A 20,228-nucleotide genomic window follows, 5' to 3' on the forward strand; every position below is an offset into this window, starting at 1 on the left:
CAATCTTCTCTTTTCCAAGATAAACAAGCCCAATTATTTCAGCCTTTCTTCATAAGTCATGTTCTCCAGACCTTTTATCATTCTAGTTGCTCTTCTCTGGACCTTCTCTAATTTCTCCACATCTTTCTTGAATTGGGGTGCCCAGAACTGGACACAATATTCCAGCTGAGGCCTAACTAGTGCAGAGTAGAGCGGAAGAATGATTTCTCGTGTCTTGTTCACAACACACCTGCTAATGCATCCCAGAATCATGTTTGCTTTTTTTGCAACAGCATCACACTGTTGACTCATATTTAACTTGTGATCTACTGGAACCCCTAGATCCCTTTCTGCTGTACTCCTTCCTAGACAGTCTTTTTCCATTCTGTATGTGTGAAACAGATTATTCCTTCCTAAGTGCAACACCTTACATTTATCTTTACTAAACTTCATCCTGTTTACTTCAGATCATTTCTCCAATGTATCTAGATCATTCTGAATTATGACCCTATCCTCCAAGGTAGTTGCAACCCCTCCCAGCTTGGTATCATCTGCAAACTTAATAAGCGTACTTTCTATGCCAATATCCAAATCATTAATGAAGATATTGAACAGAACTGGTCCCAAAACAGACCCCTGCGGAACCCCACTTGTTATACTTTTCCAGCAGGATTGAGCACCATTAACAACTACTCTCTGGGTACGATTAGCCAGCCAGTTATGCACCCACCTTATTGCAGCCCCATTTAAGTTGGACTTGCCTAGTTTGTCGATAAGAATATTATGCGAGACCATATCAAATGCTTTACTAAAGTCTAGGTATACCACATCCACTGCTTCTCCCTTATCTACGAGTCTCGTTATCGTGTCAAAAAAAGCTATCAGATTGGTTTGACATGATTTGTTTTTTACAAAACCATGCTGGCTGTTCCCTATCACTTTACTACCTTCCAAGTGCTTGCAGATGATTTCTTTAATTACCTGCTCCATTATCTTTCCTGGCACAGAAGTTAAGCTGACTGGCCCGTAATTTCCTGAGTTGTTCTTGTTCCCCTTTTTGTAGATAGGCACTATATTTGCCCTCTTCCAGTCTTCTGGAATCTCTCCTGTCTCCCATGACTTTCCAAAAATGAGAGCTAACGGCTCAGCTACCTCTTCTATCAGCTCCTTGAGGATTCTAGGATGCATTTCATCAGGCTCTGGTGACTTGCAGACATCTAATTTTTCCAAATGGTTTTTAACTTGTTCTTTTTTTATTTAAAAAACTAACTCTACCCCTTTTCCACCAGCATTCACTATGTCAGGCATTCCTTCAGACTTCTCTGTGAAGACCGAAACAAAGAAGTCATTAAGCATCTCTGCCATTTCCAAGTTCCCCGTTACTGTTTCTCCCTCCTCACTGAGCAATGGCCCTACCCTGTCCTTGGTCTTCCTCTTGTTTCTAATATATTTGTAAAAGGCCTTCTTGTTACCCTTTATGCCTGTAGTTAGTTGGAGCTCATTTTGTGCCTTAGCCTTTCTAATTTTACTCCTGCATTCCTGTGTTATTTGCCTATGTTCATTCGTTGTAATTTGTCCTAGTTTCCATTTTTTATAGAATTCCTTTTTTAGTTTGAGATCATGCAGGATCTCCTTGTTTAGCCAAGGTGGTCTTTGCCCATATTTACTATCTTTCCTACATAGGAGAATAGCTTGTTTTTGGGCCCTTAATAATGTCTCTTTGAAAAACTGCCAACTCTCCTCAGTTGTTTTTCCCCTCAGTTTTTCCTCCCATGGGATCTTACCTACCAGCTCTCTGAGTTTACCAAAATCTGCCTTCCTGAAATCCATCATCTCTATTTTGCTGTTTTCCCTCCTACCGGTCCTTAGAATTGTGAATTCTATGATTTCATGATCACTTTCACCCAAGCAGCCTCCCACATTCAAATTCTTGACCAAGTCCTCCTTATTTGTTAAAATCAAATCCAGAACAATTTCTCCCGTGGTGGCTTTTTCAACTTTTTGGAACAAACATTGTCTCCAATGCAGTCTAAGAACTTATTGGATAGTCTGTGCCCCGCTGTATTAGTGTCCCAGCATATATCTGGATAGTTAAAGTCCCCCATCACCACCAAATCCTGGGCTCTGGATGATTTTGTTAGTTGTTTAAAAAAAGTATCATCCACCTCTTCCACCTGGTTAGGTGGCCTGTAGTAGACTCCTAACAGGACATCACCCTTGTTTTTTACCCCTCTTAAACTAACCCACAGACTCTCAACACGTCCATCTCCTATGTCCATCTCCACCTCAGTCCAAGTGTGTACATTTTTTATATATAAGGCAACAGCTCCCCCCTTTTTTCCCTGTCTATCTTTCCTAACCAGGCTGTAGCCTTCAATACCAACATTCCAATCATGTGTATTATCCCACCAAGTTTCTGTGATGCCAATGATATCATAGTTGTATTTATTTATTAGCACTTCCAGTTCTTCCTGCTTATTACCCATACTTCTTGCATTGGTATATAGGCATCTTAGATATTGATTTGAACTTTCCCCCCAGTTTTTTCCTGGCCCTCTTTTTACTCTGACATTGTTGCCCATGCTCCCTCCTACTTCCGACCCATCTCCCCGGTTTCCATGTTCTCCACTTACCTGCGGGCTTTGCTCCCCTGTCCCCGGCAAACCTAGTTTAAAGCCCTCCTCACCAGGTTAGCAAGTCTGTGTCCGAATATGGTCTTTCCCCTCCTCGAAAGGTGAACGCCATCGCTGCCTAGCAGTCCTTCCTGAAATAGCATCCCATGGTCGAAGAAACCGAAGCCTTCTCGGCGACACCATCCACACAGCCAGGCATTCACCTCTAGGATGAACCTGTCTCTGCCCGGGCCCCTACCCGCAACAGGAAGGATTGAAGAGAATACCACCTGCACCCCAAACCCCTTCACCCGTGCCCCCAGAGCCCTGTAGTCACTCTTGACCTGCTCAGCATTACACCTCACAGTATCATTAGTGCCCACATGGATGAGAAGCATGGGATAGTAGTCTGAGGGTCGGACAATCCTCGACAATGCCTCTGTAACATCTTGGATACGGGCCCCAGGCAGGCAGCATACCTCCCGAGACGAAATGTCAGGGCGACAGATGGGTGCCTCCGTCCCCCTCAAAAGAGAGTCTCCGACCACCACTACTCTGCGTTTCCTTCTTGCAGTGGTGGCAGGAGACTTCTCAGCCTCGGGGGTACGAGGCTTCTCCTCTTCTGCACTGGGTGACTCATCTCCTGTAGCAAATACAGCATAACGGTTTTTCAGTACCACAGTGGGAGGGTTCTGTGCAGGGGTGGAACACTGCCTGCTGCCAGAAGTAACCAGCTGCCAGTGCCCACCCTGGTCTACCTCTTTCTCCACCAGTGGTTTATCAGCCTTCCTGTGCACTGGGACAGTCACCTCAGCAGACCCCAGATGAATACTATATAGGAACTGCTCATGGATTCGGATACTCCTCAACCTGGACACCTCCTCCTGTAACTCTCCCACCTGCTGCCTGAGAGATTCCACCAACAGGCACTTATCACACTGAACGGTCCCCCCAGCCTGGATATCTGTAACTGGGACTTGCAAGGCACAGTCCTTGCAAGGCCACACCAGGGTCTGGGTAGAGGCATCCATGGTAAGGCAGTCTGTCTGGCTACAGGCACAGGTGGAGGAGACAGCAGTAGTGGTGGCACAGGTGTTGCGGGTCTTCCTGACCATTGTAGGCCTCCCTTTTGCCAAACTCCCTCTGTCAAATTCCCTCTTAAAACTCCCCTGTCTGCAGCTCCCTGTCCAGCCCTGGGTAGATCCTGTCCAAACTGAATTGGACCTGTGTCTAACTCTGATTATGGACACATAGGTAGGTGGTAGTAGGTTTTAGCACCACTATTCTGGCTCAGAGCAAAGCTGCTCAGTAGTGCAGAATAACATTGGTGCAACTGCACACCAGCCCTTGGAGTCCTTTTACATAATAAATAGGCTATTCCACTTAAGAAAGCAATTTTTGCCAAACAAGTGTCTAAGAATTTCGATGTAGAGCTCACTGCTGGGAAAATAAGCACTTCCCCTCCTTATTTTCATTAGTTTTAAGAAATACATTTAAAAGATTTTGTTCTGTAATAAGACCATTTCTTTTAAAGAGCTGAGCAATTGGCAGCATTATTACACAAATGGAATACTGCAAGTGTTTGGCTGTAGAGATTATGCGTATCACACGTCAAAACAATTTCCATCAGCAAAGAAATGGCACTTTCATTTTCCAGTTACTAAAAGGAAACACATTACTTTTTTGAGCAGAGGGAGAGGGTCTTTTAAACAAGCCAGAAAGCGAAGCTTTCCAACAGTTTGATGTTGGACAGGCCAGGTCCTGCCAGGGGGGAATAGAAAAAGGTCCCAATCACTGACACTAGCTTCTGGACTGTCAGCACTTGGCTTTGTGGCAGAAGTGAAGACTGCAGCTGCCATGCCAGTAGCACATGAATAATCCTCCTTGGCCCCTTTGAACCCTGGCATCATGACCCTTGGTCATCAGAACAGAGGCTTTTACAGGTGGCTGTGGAGCATCCCCAAAGGCCCAAACACAACGGAAATACTCAATAGCCAAATATTTTTTTAATTAAGTTCATTCTTCAAAGAACAATATGAAGAGAGAGAAGATAATGAGCCACCTGCAGCCTCCACACAAGAGGTATCCAAGGGCTAATCAGCTTCTAGAGCTGAGCCAGATACTTTATCTCTACACAAGATCCCCAGTAAGTGAAAGATGCCAGCTGTGTTGTCAACCCTGTGGTAGTGGTGACTGTGCTGCCTGCTTATTTGATATGTATCGACAAGAGAGAAAACAAAATTAGTTACCAATAACAACAGCAACCAAACCTATCTGGAATCTGAATCTGGCATATTAATAAAGCAAGTTCTACCTTTGAAAGAATCTTTAGCAGATATTGGCATTATTAGCACCTTTATTGAATGGCAGAATGGCCCCCCCTCAGCCTCCAAACGGGACCATTTCAAGCACCTTCAGAGCAAAACACAGAAGGACCTTCACCAGATACAAGACAGCTGGTGGGAAAGCAAAGCCAAAGAAATTGAGCACTATGCTGAGACCCACAACTCAAAGATGTTCTTTAGTGCTGTGAAGGCTGTCTATGGACCTTCTAAGCCAAGGACTACCCCATTGCTCTCATCAGACAACACAACGCTGGTCAAAGACAAAGAGGGAATCAGTGAAAGATGGAGAGAACACTTTAGCAACCTCCTTAACAGACCATCGACCGTGAATAATAAACGTCCTCAATGAAATTCCACAACAACCCGTCCTGACAGATCTTGACTTTCCGCCCACTATGGATGAGATTATGAAAGCTGTTAGCCAGATGACTTCAGGAAAAGCTCCTGGAAAAGACAGGATACCAGCAGAAATACATAAAGCTGCAAGTCCAGCAGCACTAGCAGTGTTCCATAGCGTGATCAGCAGCATCTGGGAGGATGAAAACATACCCTAGGACCTCCATGATGCTATTATTGTCTCCCTTTTCAAGAATAAAGGCAGCGAAGCAGAATGTGGAAATTACAGAGGCATATCCCTCCTCTCCGTTGGAGGGAAGATCATCACCTGCATCGTCTTGAACCTCCTAACAGCCAGTATTTCCGAGGCAAACGTACCTGAAAGTCAATGCGGTTTTCGACCTGGCCGGAGCACAGACGATATGGTGTTTGCTGTCAGACAAATACAAGAGAAGTGCATTGAACAGAACATGCACCTGTATGCTGTCTTCATAGATCTGACAAAGGCGTTTGATACTGTCAACAGGGAAGCCCTTTGGACCATTCTAATACAACTTGGCTGCCCAAGAAAATTTGTCCAGATTATATGCCTTTTCCATGACGACATGACAGGTGAAGTACTGTCTGATGAAGCCACATCAGCCCCCTTCAACATCACCAACGGCATGAAACAAGGATGTGTTCTCGCTCCTGTCTTATCTAACCTGTTCTTTGCATGTGTCCTTAACCATGCAATGAAAGATCTGGACTGAGGCATATACTTGAAATACCGGCAGGCTGGTTCACTTTTCGCCCTCCGTTGCCCGACTGCAAAGACTAAGACAGTGCAGCAACTCCTTTCTGAGGCACTCTTTGCCAACGACTGTGCCCTTATGGCTCACACTGAAAATGATCTTCAGCACATTGTCAACAAGTTTGCTGACGCCTCACAACTTTTCGGACTAACTATCAGCCTCGGAACAACAGAAGTTCTCCATCAACCTGCACCTGGATCAAATGCTCCTGTCCCGAGTATCTCCATTGATGGCACTCAGCTTCAAGTAGTGGAGAACTTTAAATACCTGGGTAGTGTCATATCCAGTGATGGATCACTGGATAATGAGATCAATGCGCGAATATCCAAAGCGAGCGAGGTACTTGGCTGTCTGTGTGTCAAAGTTCTAAACCACCATACCATCCAAATGTCAACAAAACTGCTTGTGTACAGAGCTGTTGTTCTCTCAGCTCTTTTGCACGGGTGCAAAACATGGACACTATATAGGCGTCACATCAAGCAGCTCGAATCATTCCACACACTCTGCCTCCGTAACATCATGAAGATCCGCTAGCAAGACAAAGTACCCAATCTTGAGGTCCTCGAGACAGCCCAGATGACAAGCATCGAAATGATGATTATGAAGTCACAACTACGTTGGACCAGTCATGTCAACCGCATGGATGCCAACAGAATCCCTCGCCAGCTTCTGTATGGTGAACTCTCCCAGGGCATCCGGTGTATAGGTCGTCCATGGAAACGCTACAAGGATACCATCAAAGCCAATCTGCAGTACAGCAGTATCAACCTAGGGACCTTGAGGACACCGCCAGTGACAGAACACAGTGGCGTGCAACAGTCAGAAATACTAGCATTGCCTTTGAGGAAGACTGCTGCCGGCATCTACAAGAGGCACGCGAATGACGTCACAAAGCATCAGCAATGCACAGCCCATAGATTGCAAACTTCCCATGCACCATCTGCGGCAAAATGTGCACCTCTAGAATTGGCTTATACAGTCACCAGAGGGCCCACCATGAGACCAATAACAGATGATCTGCACAGATTTGTCATCATTGGATCGATGGACGACCATTACATGGAGACAAATATGTGCTATTGAATACAGAAAATCCAGATCCTCACAGCTACAGGGAAACCTCATAATTAGGCCACTCAATGCAAACATCTCTCTAATAAAACAAAAAAGCAGTCATATAGCACTTTAAGGACTAACAATATAATTTATTAGGTGACGAGCTTTCATGGAACAGACCCACTTCTTCATATCATATCCTTATCAGAACAGATTCAATATATAAAGCACAGAGGTCCAAAAACTGTTATCAAGGTTGACAAATCAGAAAAATTATCATCAAGGCTGGCAAATCAGAAGAGCAAAGAGATGGTGGGGGGTGGGGTGTGCCGGGGGAGGAGTTAAGAGAGACATACAACCTATCCTAAATCATGATGCCGCACTCCAGAAGGCCCTATGTGACAGGTCTGTTCTTTCCTATAGATAACCTCCCAACCTTATGAGGATTCTCACTAACAAACACAGGCTATACCACAGTAATACTAATTCTGGAACTTTTCCTTGCAACATACCCTATTGCCAACTTTGTCCACTTATCTATTCTGGAGATATCATCACTGGACCTAACCACGTTAATTACAAAATCACAAGCACATTCTCCTGTTCCTCAACAACATCATATATGCCTGCATGTGCCAACAATGCCCACACAACATGTATATAGGACGGACTGCAAACATTCTTCAACAAAGAATGAGTGGACATACTACAGACATAAAAATACTCCAAATACACAAACCTTTCAGACAGCACTTTAATGGCAGTTTGGGTTACATTAGATAGATTGGGGGTGGTGCTAATTTCAAAAACAAAAAGTAGGATCCGACATAAAATGTTTGCTGACCCCTGCACTAAGGGTTTCAAATTCCTGGCCTGTGGGCCCTCCATGACCTGAATACTTCCTCAGACTAGCCTGCAAAATAGTTTGAAAAAGTTATTTTATCAGGCCCACATGGCCTGGAGCAGGGGTGTGGGTGTGGTGAAAGAGAGAGGGAAAATAGTGCATGGGGACTTGTCTGCACACATGGCTCCCAGCAGCATGCCAGCTATCAGCACTCACATACTCCCGGATGCAGAGGGCACTGCTTGATCTGGCAAGCCATGCTGGCTGCCTCCTCTGTGATGTGATCTGTGCTGGCCAGGAAGCCCCCCACACTGATGTACTTCCGCAACTGGCCAAGGTGCCAACCAAGTTAATACACTTCTGCAGCAAGGCCAGGCTAGTGTGTTTTGCTTTCCGTTACTGCAGGTACTGGTGGGGGAATACAACAGGAGGACATGGATGTTAACAGGGTGGAGGGCAGAGCAGAATCCCAGATGATGGGCACAGATGTTAGTGCAGAAGGACATCTCATCATGAGAACATGGGAGTATCAGGGTGAGGACTCAGTTTCATATCTTTTGTAGGATCCTGGTCTCTGTCTGGACTCCTGAACACAGGAGTAGGCATTATCAACTTGCTGTACTCTACTGTGAAACACAAGAATTCAAAACTCATGAATCAGCCTCCCAACCCTGCAGAAGAGACTGGCCTCTGAAATCACACATAAAAATACACTTGGGGATCATTTTATTTAGCATCTGATGTTTTGAAGTCTTTGGCTAAACTCAGGCATGTTTTCTAGCTTTTCTCCACAAACCATGAGACCTAAAGTTGTCCTTTCAAAAAAAGAAAAGAAAAGAAAAGAAAAGAAAAAGTAGGCTGGGATTCTCTACGAATATCAGGCACCAACAAACAAGTCTGCTCTACTAAATCATAGAAATCAAAACTGATAGCAGTGCATGAGGCATCAGGTAGTGAAGTTCCCAGATCTGGCTTAATTCTAGTACTATAATGCAGCTGGGGCTTTCCAGAAAAAAACATAAAAGCCCCAATTATCAGGAGGCTTGTGGTCAAATGAGGATAGTTGGCATCAGGGATATCGAGTCACTTTCACAAAATGAGTTAGCAGTTTCACAGTTAGCAGTTTCACAGCTCACAGCTATGGACGGGATGGCTCTGCACACACCTTCCCCTGGCCACAGAGATATGCGGGCAGCATGGAGCTAGCAGCCAGGAGCCTCTCCAGCCCTGCCATGCTGCCAATGGTGGTGCCAGGGACCCACAGTGAGTTTTAAGTCACCTGGGAGATATGCAGGGAGGTGGGGGAGGGGAAAGCACAGAAACCCAAGCTCTGACTGGAGCCCTGTAGGAGGGGAGTGCCAGTTTGCCCACTAGGAGGATTTGAGGACTGATGCTAGACCTAAGGTAAATTGAGTTTGAGACCTCTAAGTTACAGCTTATCTTCATTAAGACTGTAAATTATTTTGGGTTAAGACAGTCTTTTACTGTATGCCTGTTCAGAACCCAAGTAAGATACTGTGGCCCTGCTCCTAAGTAATGCCTCTGGCATGATACTGTAATGGAAATACTGAGACACTAGAACATTACTGTATAAATGTCTATAGAGTTGTTGTCCCTGTGTTGGTCCCAGGACATTAGAGGGACAAGGAAAAGCAGGTAAGTTTATTGGACAAACTTCTGTTGGTGGGAGACATAAATTGTCACTATTACTTCACCCACATCCTCTCACTGTATAAATGATTGGTTAGTAAGAGAGTGGTATTCTAACAAAACAAATCAGCCATCATGAAGCACTTTAAAGACTAACAAAATAATTTATTAGGTGATGAGTTTTCATGGGACAGATCTGAAGAAATGGGTCTGTCCCACAAAAGCTCACCACCTAATAAATTATTTTGTTAGTCTTACAAGTGCTACATAACTGCTATTTTGTTTTATATAAATGCTTGTTCAAAATATTACACAAAAGTGCTACAAGGCAGCAGTCTAATGCTGCATGCTGCATTGGTGTGGCTCTTTCAATAATATAATAACAAATGCAAAACTTCTTAATTGACAACGTATCTGATAGATAAGAGCAGTAATCATTTCCAAAAATAAGTTTAATATTTTTCAGGTAAATGTAGATATAGAAAAAGCAGTTTTCAGCTGAAACATATGCCTAGCCAACGACAGATCATGGAGACAAGAGAAGCCAGAAATCAAAGATGTCAGAGAGCTTCCCAGGTGTATCCATCAACACAAGGGAGCCCAAGATTAAAACAGGAGATACTTGTAGCTTTCTGCTCTTTCACTCATTTCACCCTGCCACTAGATGGCTTCATTAACATGGTGCTCAGTCATTGACTCAATGTTATAATTTTGAGAGATCTATGGCAGGTCACCTCAGGGAGTGATTTTGGAAGGTGAATCAGCAAGAGCACCTCAGTGTTTTAGGGAGTTATCTTATGAATCCAGTCTGGGCTCCAATTGAAACACAAATCCAGGAATACAGAAAACAAATATATACTCCTTTTGAACGATGGGTCTTGGCTGTTGGAGCTTTGTTTTGTTCACAGAATCATAGAACACTAGAAGTGGATGGAACCTCGAGAGGTCATCAAGTCCAGTCCCTGGCCCTCACAGCAGGGCCAAGCACTGTCCCGAGTCTCTAGACCATCCCTGATAGGTGTTTAACATCTTGTTGACATCTTGTTGTGTCCAGATACTGTTACACGTAGAGATGGAATTACAGCTCCAGAGTTACAAGGCCAGGTATTAATTGTATCTGTATTGTTGACCTTTTTACAGGAATGTGTAGCTTGAGTAGTTGATTATTCAATTGTTCACCAAACCAAACGCTGAGCAAGGGTACAAGTGGAAGGCCAAGAGAGATGCAGAATTTCTGCCACATTATTCTAGAGAAAAGATCCAAGGCACATTTTCATAAGGATGACAGGAACTAAATAGTCCATTGTACAATTGCTTGCAAACTATACCTAGACATACCACGCTGAGTAACCAGATGTCTTTTTTTTAAACGGGATTAAAGCCCTCATTGTTGTGTCCCTACCTTAAAAAAATGGAAAACTGTCACATTTTCTGTCTCTCCCCTCCCATCATTACTGGTAGTTTCTGTCTCCAGCCAGATCCTTGCTCACCACCCATCCACACAACAGCGATGAGTGTGAGGGAGTCCAGTGGCTGACGATGGGGCTGAGTCTGTAAGGCTGGTGGTTGAGCAAAACTGCAGTGTGCAGGACCAGCCACTCCCCCTGCTGGCTCATGAGTGCAGTCCCTGCAGGGTGCCAGGTTCCCTCCGCCTGCCCAGCCCCCTTGCCAGCCAGCAATGGGAAAGCTTCTCCACTCCTCAGCTTCTTCCCTCCCACTCCAGAATTTAGCTTTTTCCAGCTTGTTTGCATCCTGACCCTGCAAATCCCTGGACAGGAGTGCTTAGCACCCTCTTCTCATGCTGCACCTCACCTATGTCTTGCCCCCAGGGAGTGCCAGGCTGCTCTGTCCCTATGCACCTGCCCCTGATGTCCCATATGCACCCTCCCTTTCTGGCTGAGTTTGGTGAAGCTCCTGCAGCCATGTTCCCTGGGACTTGGGGCTCAACACTTCCTTAAGGCTCAACCACTCCCTGCCTGTGCTGTAGCCAGGGGACATGAGGTAGCTGGGTGACTTCCGAGGCCAACAGCAGCTCAGAGGTGTTAGCTGCCTTTGGACACTTTGGAGGCAGGAAGAGACAAGCTGTTTCTAGCCATACAGGGAGTGGGGAGCAGGAGGGAAGAGATGACCTCCAGAAAAATACAAGCCAGGTCATATTTACCCCGATGCCTCTTTGGCTAGAAGTAGCTCCCATCCTTTTTCTCCCACACAGTGCTGAAAGGCTGCTGCTTGCCACATTCTGGTGTGAACCCCAACAGAAATCTGGGGAGGAAGACCCGTCATCTTGTGTGCACCCCACCTGTTCCCTTGAGAAGACATGGTGCAAGGTATCAGGAGAGGTGGGTCCAGTCCAGTGGCCCAGACAGACATGGAGGACAGAAAGCATTAGGTAAAGGGTTGGGTCAGGTCAGTCTATTACTCTCATCCCCATGTGAGAGAGGCATATGGGAATATGTGTATGTTTGTGTGTGGCTGTGCCTGTGCAAACCTTAAAGACAAGAAGGTAAATAAAAAACTCCAGCTATCCAGTATTTAATTTTAACAGGGGCTCAGTTAACTTGATGTTAATTTGAACATTTGCACTGCAGAGTTCTGATTGACTGTCATTGAAGTCGCTTTAATATGAGTGATTTTACTAGGTATTCTGTATTCAGCATAGAGAAACATAGTCACCCTAGTTCTGAGGCTTCACTCCAGTGAAAACGATTTAGAGGGGTAAGGAATAGTTACTGTGCATGACATTTAGTGTGCTGAGTCTTCTGCTCAACTCCCATCCTGACACTGTCTGGGATCCCTGCAGTGAAACAAGAATATCACTGCAGCCAGGACTAGAGTAAGGCAAGCCAAGAGGAAACCTCCTTGGCTGAGCTCATTTTAGCTCCATATGTTTATTATGTGTGTCACATTGGTGATTATTCACTTTTCACAATCACATTTCCAACTTTGGGAATCATACAATGGTTCACGCAAGCCAAACCAGAGGCTTTGTGTGGCTGTTTGTCATTTCATCACCCACTCTATCCTTTCCCTTTTTCAGAATATTTTCCCTGCTTCTTTGTACTGTTCATACATCCCCCACTCACCTCCCCCCCCCATGTTATTTGCTACGATCCTGAACTGTATTTTGGGATAACCTTGATGCAAAAGTCCAGATGCTGGCTTTTGTGCATCACCTCCTGACATGAACCACAGTCTCCATATACCAACAGGACCAAAATCATTTCTTCCCTAGCAGCTGTCTCCTGAAAATTGTAAATGGCAGTTACCTTCCTTTTCTCTCTGTGAAGTTGCATATTACTTATAAAGACACTGAACTCTTTCGTCAGCAAATAAGTATGTTCCATTTTTTAAAATAATATCCGCACTGTGTGATTAAAAGCTAATACTTGAGAAAGAGAGAAACACATCACCTCCTTGAAACTGTTGGGTGGGATAGACTCCTTCTGTTCAGGTTAAATAAGGAACAATGACATGCCCTTTTGATACATGAAAACATTGAAAACTGCCACCCCAGGACTAGACCACACAAAAGCCTCAGCAGTACCTGGGCCATCCACTACAAGGGATATCCTTAGAGTTTGGAGAAGGCTGGAGCACCAAGTAAGAGTAAAAGATCAATTTTGATTTGAAGCTTATACCTAAAATAAGAACAGCTGCTTAAGGTAAGAATGCAAGTTCTTAACAAGTTTCTTGATGGTTTAGAATTAGCTATGCATTTTCTATTAATTTTAATTTAGTAACTTACATTGATCTGGCCCTTTTCACTTGCAGCCACTTATATCCTACTTTTTGTACTTAACAAAAACTCTTTTAAATTATCAGGCACAATGTAAATAATTGTTATCTGGCTGGGCTGGGGTTGGCGGCAGGGGGAAGCAACTACTGTCTTTCATTCATAAAGACTTACCTTATGAGCTTTCCCTGTGAGAAATTTGCACAAAGAGAAAGATGGATTTATTTGAGATTTATGGCTTTTGGAGGTTGGTTTCCTTGGTGCTGAGCCCTAGAACAGAGTCCTTCTTGATCTGAAGTGATTCAGCATCTGCATTGCTCTGTAGCAGGGGCAGTAACCCCATCTCTGTCCCTTGTCTGCCGGGAAACCCGGGGACAGGCTGGTGAGGAGTCCTAGAGAGCAAGAAAAAGGGTGTCAGCAGAATGACCAGCACATGGAGGAACAATCCCAAGGGGACTCTGTGATTGCACCCTATCAAAGTGACCATCAATATTTCAGTTCTATATTTTGGGGGGGAAAATAGATTATATAATCTCATCACATGGTGACAATAACACTTTCAATTGTGTTAATATATCTGGAGGATGTTAAACAGAAGTTAGTAAATTAGACATTTTTAAATCACAAGATCTAGATAACTAGCATCCAAGTGTTTCAAAAGAACTGGCTGTGGAGCTTGCTATATTGTTACTATTTATTTTCAGTAAGTCTTCGTGCACTAGGGAAGCTCCCAAATACCGGAAGACAGTTGATGTTGTTCCAACCTTTTAAAAGGAAAGCAGAATGACCCCAGTAATTATAGGTCTATCAGCCTGATATTGTCCCACGCAAGATAATGGAACCACTGATACAGGACTCATTTAATGAAGAATTAAAAGAGAATAATGCAAATCAACATGTTTTTATGGAAAACAGGTCTTGTCAAACTAACTAGATTTTCCCTGTGAAAGTACCAGTTTGGTTGATAAAAGCAATGTATTGATGTGATATACCTGACACCTGGTAAAGTATTTGACATGGTAGCACATGACATTTTGATTAAAAACCTAGAATAATATAAAATTAACATGAAACACACTGGCTAGGTCTACACTAGCCCCCCTCCCTTTTGAAAGGGGGATGCAAATAAGACACTTTGGGATATGCTAATGAGGTGCTGCAATGAACATGCAGCACCTCATTAGCATAATGGCAGCCACAGCACTTCAAAAGTGCCGCTTTTGATTGCGTGTGGCTTGTTTACACGGGGTCCTTTTCTAAAGGGCCCCTCACACTTTGAAATCCCTTTATTGCTGTTTGGTTATAGGAAGAAGGGGATTTTGAAGTGTGCAGGGTCCTTTCGAAAAGGACCCCATGTAGACGAGTCATGCACAATCCAAAGCGGCACTTTCAAAGTGTCGGGGCTACCATTATGCTAATGATGTGCTGCATATTCATTGCAGTGCCTCATTTGCATATCCCAAAGTGTCTCATTAGCATCCCCCTTTTGAAAGGGAGGAGCTAGTGTAGACATAGCCACTGAGTGGATAAAAAATGGCAACCCAATAGGTCTCCAAATGTAATTGTAAATGAGGAATCATCCTGCAATGGAATCATCATGGAACAGCTATGTTTCTGTCTCCTCCTTTGTGTCCCTGGATTCCCATAGTCCGTTACAACCCAGTCACTATCTTGGACAGACTATCTCTTCATTAAGTCAGTGGTCAGATCTCTCAGTGCCCAGGAAACAAAAAAGGACAATGATGCTGATTCGCTCACAAAGACTCATACTCTGTACCAGGGCAGCCATGTCTTCAATAACCTCATGACCAAAGGAGGTTTCGCAGCATCCTGCCTCATTTCCATCTATAAGGCCTCTTAAAAATTCCAAACAGTCCTTCTCCTACCTAACAGCACCCCAACCTACCAGTTGGTTTAACAGCAGACACAGACACAATCCAAAATAATCCTCAGGATCCCAGAATAAATTCCATCACCACAATACAAGAGTTCATGCTGAACTCTGATGCTTCCATCACACACGGAGCTCTTCTTCTGTCTCAGTCTGTTCCTCATGAAGCTGCTATTCTAAGTGCTTCCTAGATAGAGCTCATTCTGGTTTTCTTTTCCTGGCAGCCTCTTGAGCACTTCCTCATGTCCTAAGGCCAGGGGTAATACGTGGGGGATGCACAAGGGCTCACATGCACTACCCAGTGCCCAGACTCCCCCACTTTCCCCCCACACTCACTGTCAGCACCATGCCACTTCCAAGGATTGCGGGGCGGTCCTGCATCTCCCCGGAGCAGTGCATGCCAAAAGCAGTGTAAGCTAGAGTAGCTGGCACTGCTCCTACGCTGCACTGCTCTAGTGGTGGAAAGGGACCACTCCTGCACTTATGAAAAGTGGTGTGGCATTTCTGCCTGAAGGCATGGGTGCAGCAGAACAGTGGCTGCGGTCGAGAGGGGGCATGGAGGGGAGAGGCTTGGGGCAGATGCCGCACCACAAGGGGTCACTTGGGAGGTGCCCCCTCAGATCTTGCATGTAGTGGCGATAACAGAAGTAGGCGGTCACATCCTACTCACCACACAGGTGGTGGGAGCAGCAACCTGCTCCACTTCACCATTGTCCCAGCCCGCTGCAGAGAAGCTAGGTGCAGTGGGCTGGGAGGATGGCACTGTGGAGCGTATCAGGCTGCTGCTTCTGCTGCCCACATGGTGACAGCGGCAGGGGAAGTGACCCACTGCTGCTCCTACTGCCACGCATGCAATCCCTGGCCCCAGGTAATCCACTAGCCTGGCCCCATCCTCAAGTAATCCTGGCCCTCCCATCCACAAAATGGCTGGTGTGGGGCACCCATAAAACTGGGAGCCGGGGGCAGCCTCCCCTTGAGTCCAGGCTTTTATCAGTTCTTTCTCCCGAAACAGCAAACTAAACATTGAAAACACAACATAGCTATTACGTAGCTATACCTTAAGTTCTGACTTCAGGGATCACTCTTCCAAACTTCACTGGCAGATTTCCCCTCCCTAACATACTCAGCAGCTCTCTCACACTGTCTTCTAAATATTAAACAAAACCTGCTTCCTGATGCTCTTACAGTAGAATCATTTTATCCAACAGAGGGGCATCTCAAGGGCCAGATTAACACTCCTGTGGGCCCAGGGCTATTTGATTTTGTGGGGGCCTGTGTACAAGTATTTTTGCTTATTTAAAACAAAATTATCATAATTATGACACAAGACTATTAACACTATACTAAACCAGCTTTTTAATTAACATAAAGCTGTTCTGTGGTTACATTTCAGGCTTAAAACATGTAGAATATAGTTAAAGTTTATTCAAAATCATACAGTCACAGAATCACAGAATTCTAGGGCTTGAAGGGACCTCAGGAGGTCATCTAGTCCAGCCCCCTAGGATCAATCCCCACTAAGTCATCCCAGCCAGGACCTTGTCAAGCTGAGACTTAAAAACCTCGAGGGATGTAGATTCCACTACCTCTCTCGTTAACGCATTCCAGTGCTTCACCACCCTCTCCAATGTGTCTACATCCTTTTTTATACAGGAGGGCCCAGAACTGGACACAATTCTCCAGATGTGGCCTCACCAGTGCCAAGCAGAGGGGAATAATAACTTCTATAGGTTCTCCTGGAAATGCTTCTCCTAATGCACCCCAATATGCCATTAGCCTTCTTGGCTACCAGGGCACACAACTGACTCAGATCTGCCTTCTCATCCACTGTAATCAACAGGTCCTTTTCTGATGCTCTGCTACTTAGCCACTTGGTCCCCAGCCTGTAACAGTGCTTGGGATTCTTCCATCCCAAGTGCAGGAATCTGCACATTTCCTTGTTGAACCTTATCAAATTTCTTTTGGCCCAATCCTCCTATTTGTCTAGGTCACTCTGAACCCTGTCCCTACCCTCCAATGTACCTACCCCAAACCCTAGCTTAGTGTCATCTGCAAATTTGCTGAGGGTACAATCCATCCCCTCAACCAGGTCATTAATAAAGATGTTGAACAGTATTGCCCCTAGAATGGATCCTTGGGGCACTCCACTTGAAACTGACCACCAACCAGACATTGAGACATTGACCACTACTAGTTGGGCCTGTCCGTCAAGCCAGCTTTCTATCCATCTTAAGCCGTGTCTACACTAGCTCCTTCCTTTCAAAAGGGGCATGATAATGAGTGAGGTCGGAAGATGCTAATGAGGTGCTACCCTGAATATGCTGTACCTCAATAGCATAATGGCAACCACGGTGATTCGAAAGTGCTGCTTTCAAATCGTGCACCACCTGTGTAGATGGGGGCCTTTCAAAAGGAACCCCCAATCTTCGAAAGCTCCTTATTCCTATTTTAGTTTTAGGAATAAGGGGCTTCAGAAGACTGTGGGGTCCTTTTGAAAGGCCCCCATCTACATGAGCAGCGTGCGATTCAAAAGCAGCACTTTCGAATCACCACAGCTGCTCTTATGCTAATGAGGTGCTGCATTTTCATGGCAGTGCCTCATTAGCATCTTCTGACCTCGCTCATTACCATGCCCCTTTTGAAAGGAAGGGGCTAGTGCAAAGTAGCCTTATAGTCCATGTATCCAATCCATACTTCCTTAACTTCTGGGCAAGAATATTGTGGGAGGCTGTACCAAAGCTTTGCTAAAGTCAAGGTATATAACATCCATTGACTTGCCCATGTCCATAGAGCCATTTACCTCAGCATAGAAGCTTATCAGATTGGTCAGGCACGACTTGCCCTTGGCGAATCCATATTGACTACTCTTGATCACTTTCCCTTCTTCCAAGTGCTCCAAAATGGATTCCTTGAGGAGCCCTTCCATGCTTTTTCTGGGGACTGAGGTAAGGCTGACTGGTCTATAGTTCCCTGGATTGTCCTTTCCTGTTCTTAAACATGGGCACTATATTTATATTTTTCCAGTCATCTGGGACCTCTCCCAATTTCCACGTTATCAAAAATAATAGCCGAACGCTCTGCAATGACCTCGGCCAATTCCCTCAGTACCCTTGGATGAATTAAATCCGGACCCAAGGATTTATGTGCGTCTAGCTTTTCTAAATAGCTCTTAACCTCTTATTTCCCTACTGAGGACTGCCCACCTCCTTCCCATACTGCATGGCCTAGTGCTGTAGTCAGGAAGCTGACCTTGTCCATGAAGACCGAGGCAAAAAAGCATTGAGTACTTCAGCCTTTCCCACATCATCTGTCACCAGGTTACCTCCCTCATCCAGTAACAGCTCCACAACCTCCCTGATAACTCTCTTATTGTTAACATGCCTGTAGAAACACTTCTTGCTGCCCTTGAGATTCCTTGCTAGCTGCACTTCCAATTCTGCTTTTGCTTTCCTGATTACCCCCTGGCATTCTCCAGCCATTTATTTATACTCCTCCTTCATCATCTGTCCAGGTTTCCACTTCTTATATGCATCCTTTTTGAGTTTAAGCTGACCAAGGATATTCCTGGTAAGCCAAGCTGTTTGCCTACCATATTTGCTTTTCTTACTGCGCATAGGAATGGTTTGTTTCTGTGCCTTCAATAAGACCTCTTTAAAATACTGCCACTTCTCTTGAACCCTTTCCCCCTTCATATTAGCTTCCCAGGGTATCCTGCCCACCAGTTCTCTCGGGGAGGTGAAGTCTGCTCTTCTGAAATTAAGGGTCTGTATTTTACTGCTCACCTCTCTTCCTTTTGTCAGAATCCAGAATACCACCATCTCATGATTCCTGCAGCTCAGGTTGCCACCCACTTCTATTTCTCCTACTATTTCTTCCCTGTTCGTGAGCAGCAGGTCCAGCTGCACACAGCCCATGGTCGGTTCCTTCACCACTTGTACCAGGAATTCATCCCCAACATTCTCCAAAAGCTTCCTGGATTTTCTGTGTGCTGCTGGATTGGTCTCCCAACAAATGTCTGGGTGGTTAAAGTATCCCATGAGAACCAGGCCCTGTGATTTGGAAGACTTTTAGTTGTCTGAAGAAATCCTTCTCTACCTCATCTACCTGATCTGGCAGCCTACAGCAGACACCAAACACAACATTGCCTCTGTTGCTTCCACTTCTAAGCTTAACCCAAAGACACTCAACTGGCTTTTCTCCTTCCATATTCTGGAGGTCTGAGCAATCATACTGCTCTCTCACATTACAACTCTTCCTCCTTTTCTCCCCTGCCTGTCCTTCCTGAACAGTTTAAACCCTTCCATGATAGTGCTCCAGTTATGTGAGTCATCCCACCAAGTCTCTATTATTCCAATCACCTCATACTTTTTGACTGTGCCAGGGCCTCTAATTCTTCCTGTTTGTTTCCCAGGCTTCTTGCACTTGTGTACAAACACCTTAGAAAATAAGCTGATTGGCCAACCTTCTCCTTACAAATGAGTAGTCCTCCTTTGTTGTACCTTCTTCCTTCTCCACTTACCTCAGGGCTTGTGTCACCATCCCTCGACAAACCTAATTTAAAGCCCTCCTCACTAGGTTTGCAAGCCTGCCCGCAAAGATGTTCTTTCCTCTGTTCATTAGGTGGATCCCATCATTTCCTAGCAATCCTTGTTCTCGAAACAGAATCCCATAGTCGAAGAAACTAAATCCATCTCTCTGACACCACCTGTGCAACCACGCATTTACGTCCATGATTCGACGGTCTCTACCTGGATCCCTTTCATCAAGGGGGAGGATGGATGAGAACACCACTTGCACTCCATATTCCTTAATCTTCCTTCCCAGAGTTACATAATATGCAGTGATCTGCTCAAGGTCATTCTTTGCTGTGTCATTGGTTCCTACATGGAGAAGTAAGGAGGGATAGTAATCCGCAGGTTTGATGATTTTTGGAAGTATCTCTGTCACATCCTGGATTCTAGCTCCTGGTAAGCAGCAAACTTCCTGAG

The 20,228-nt window shown here is 45.0% G+C and overlaps 1 long non-coding RNA gene across 2 annotated transcripts in view; it reads right to left on the reverse strand.

The window, feature by feature from the left end:
• The window catches only part of LOC142024022 (uncharacterized), a 220,636-nt gene that overhangs the window by 160,150 nt on the left and 40,258 nt on the right, over positions 1 to 20,228 (reverse strand). For both annotated transcript variants that reach the window (XR_012648367.1, XR_012648366.1), the window contains exon 3: positions 13,524 to 13,741. This is a non-coding gene — a long non-coding RNA (uncharacterized LOC142024022). The remainder of the gene's footprint in view (positions 1 to 13,523; positions 13,742 to 20,228) is intronic.

The sequence above is a fragment of the Carettochelys insculpta genome, chromosome 21 (assembly GCF_033958435.1).
Source record: "Carettochelys insculpta isolate YL-2023 chromosome 21, ASM3395843v1, whole genome shotgun sequence".
Lineage (NCBI taxonomy): Eukaryota > Metazoa > Chordata > Testudines > Carettochelyidae > Carettochelys > Carettochelys insculpta.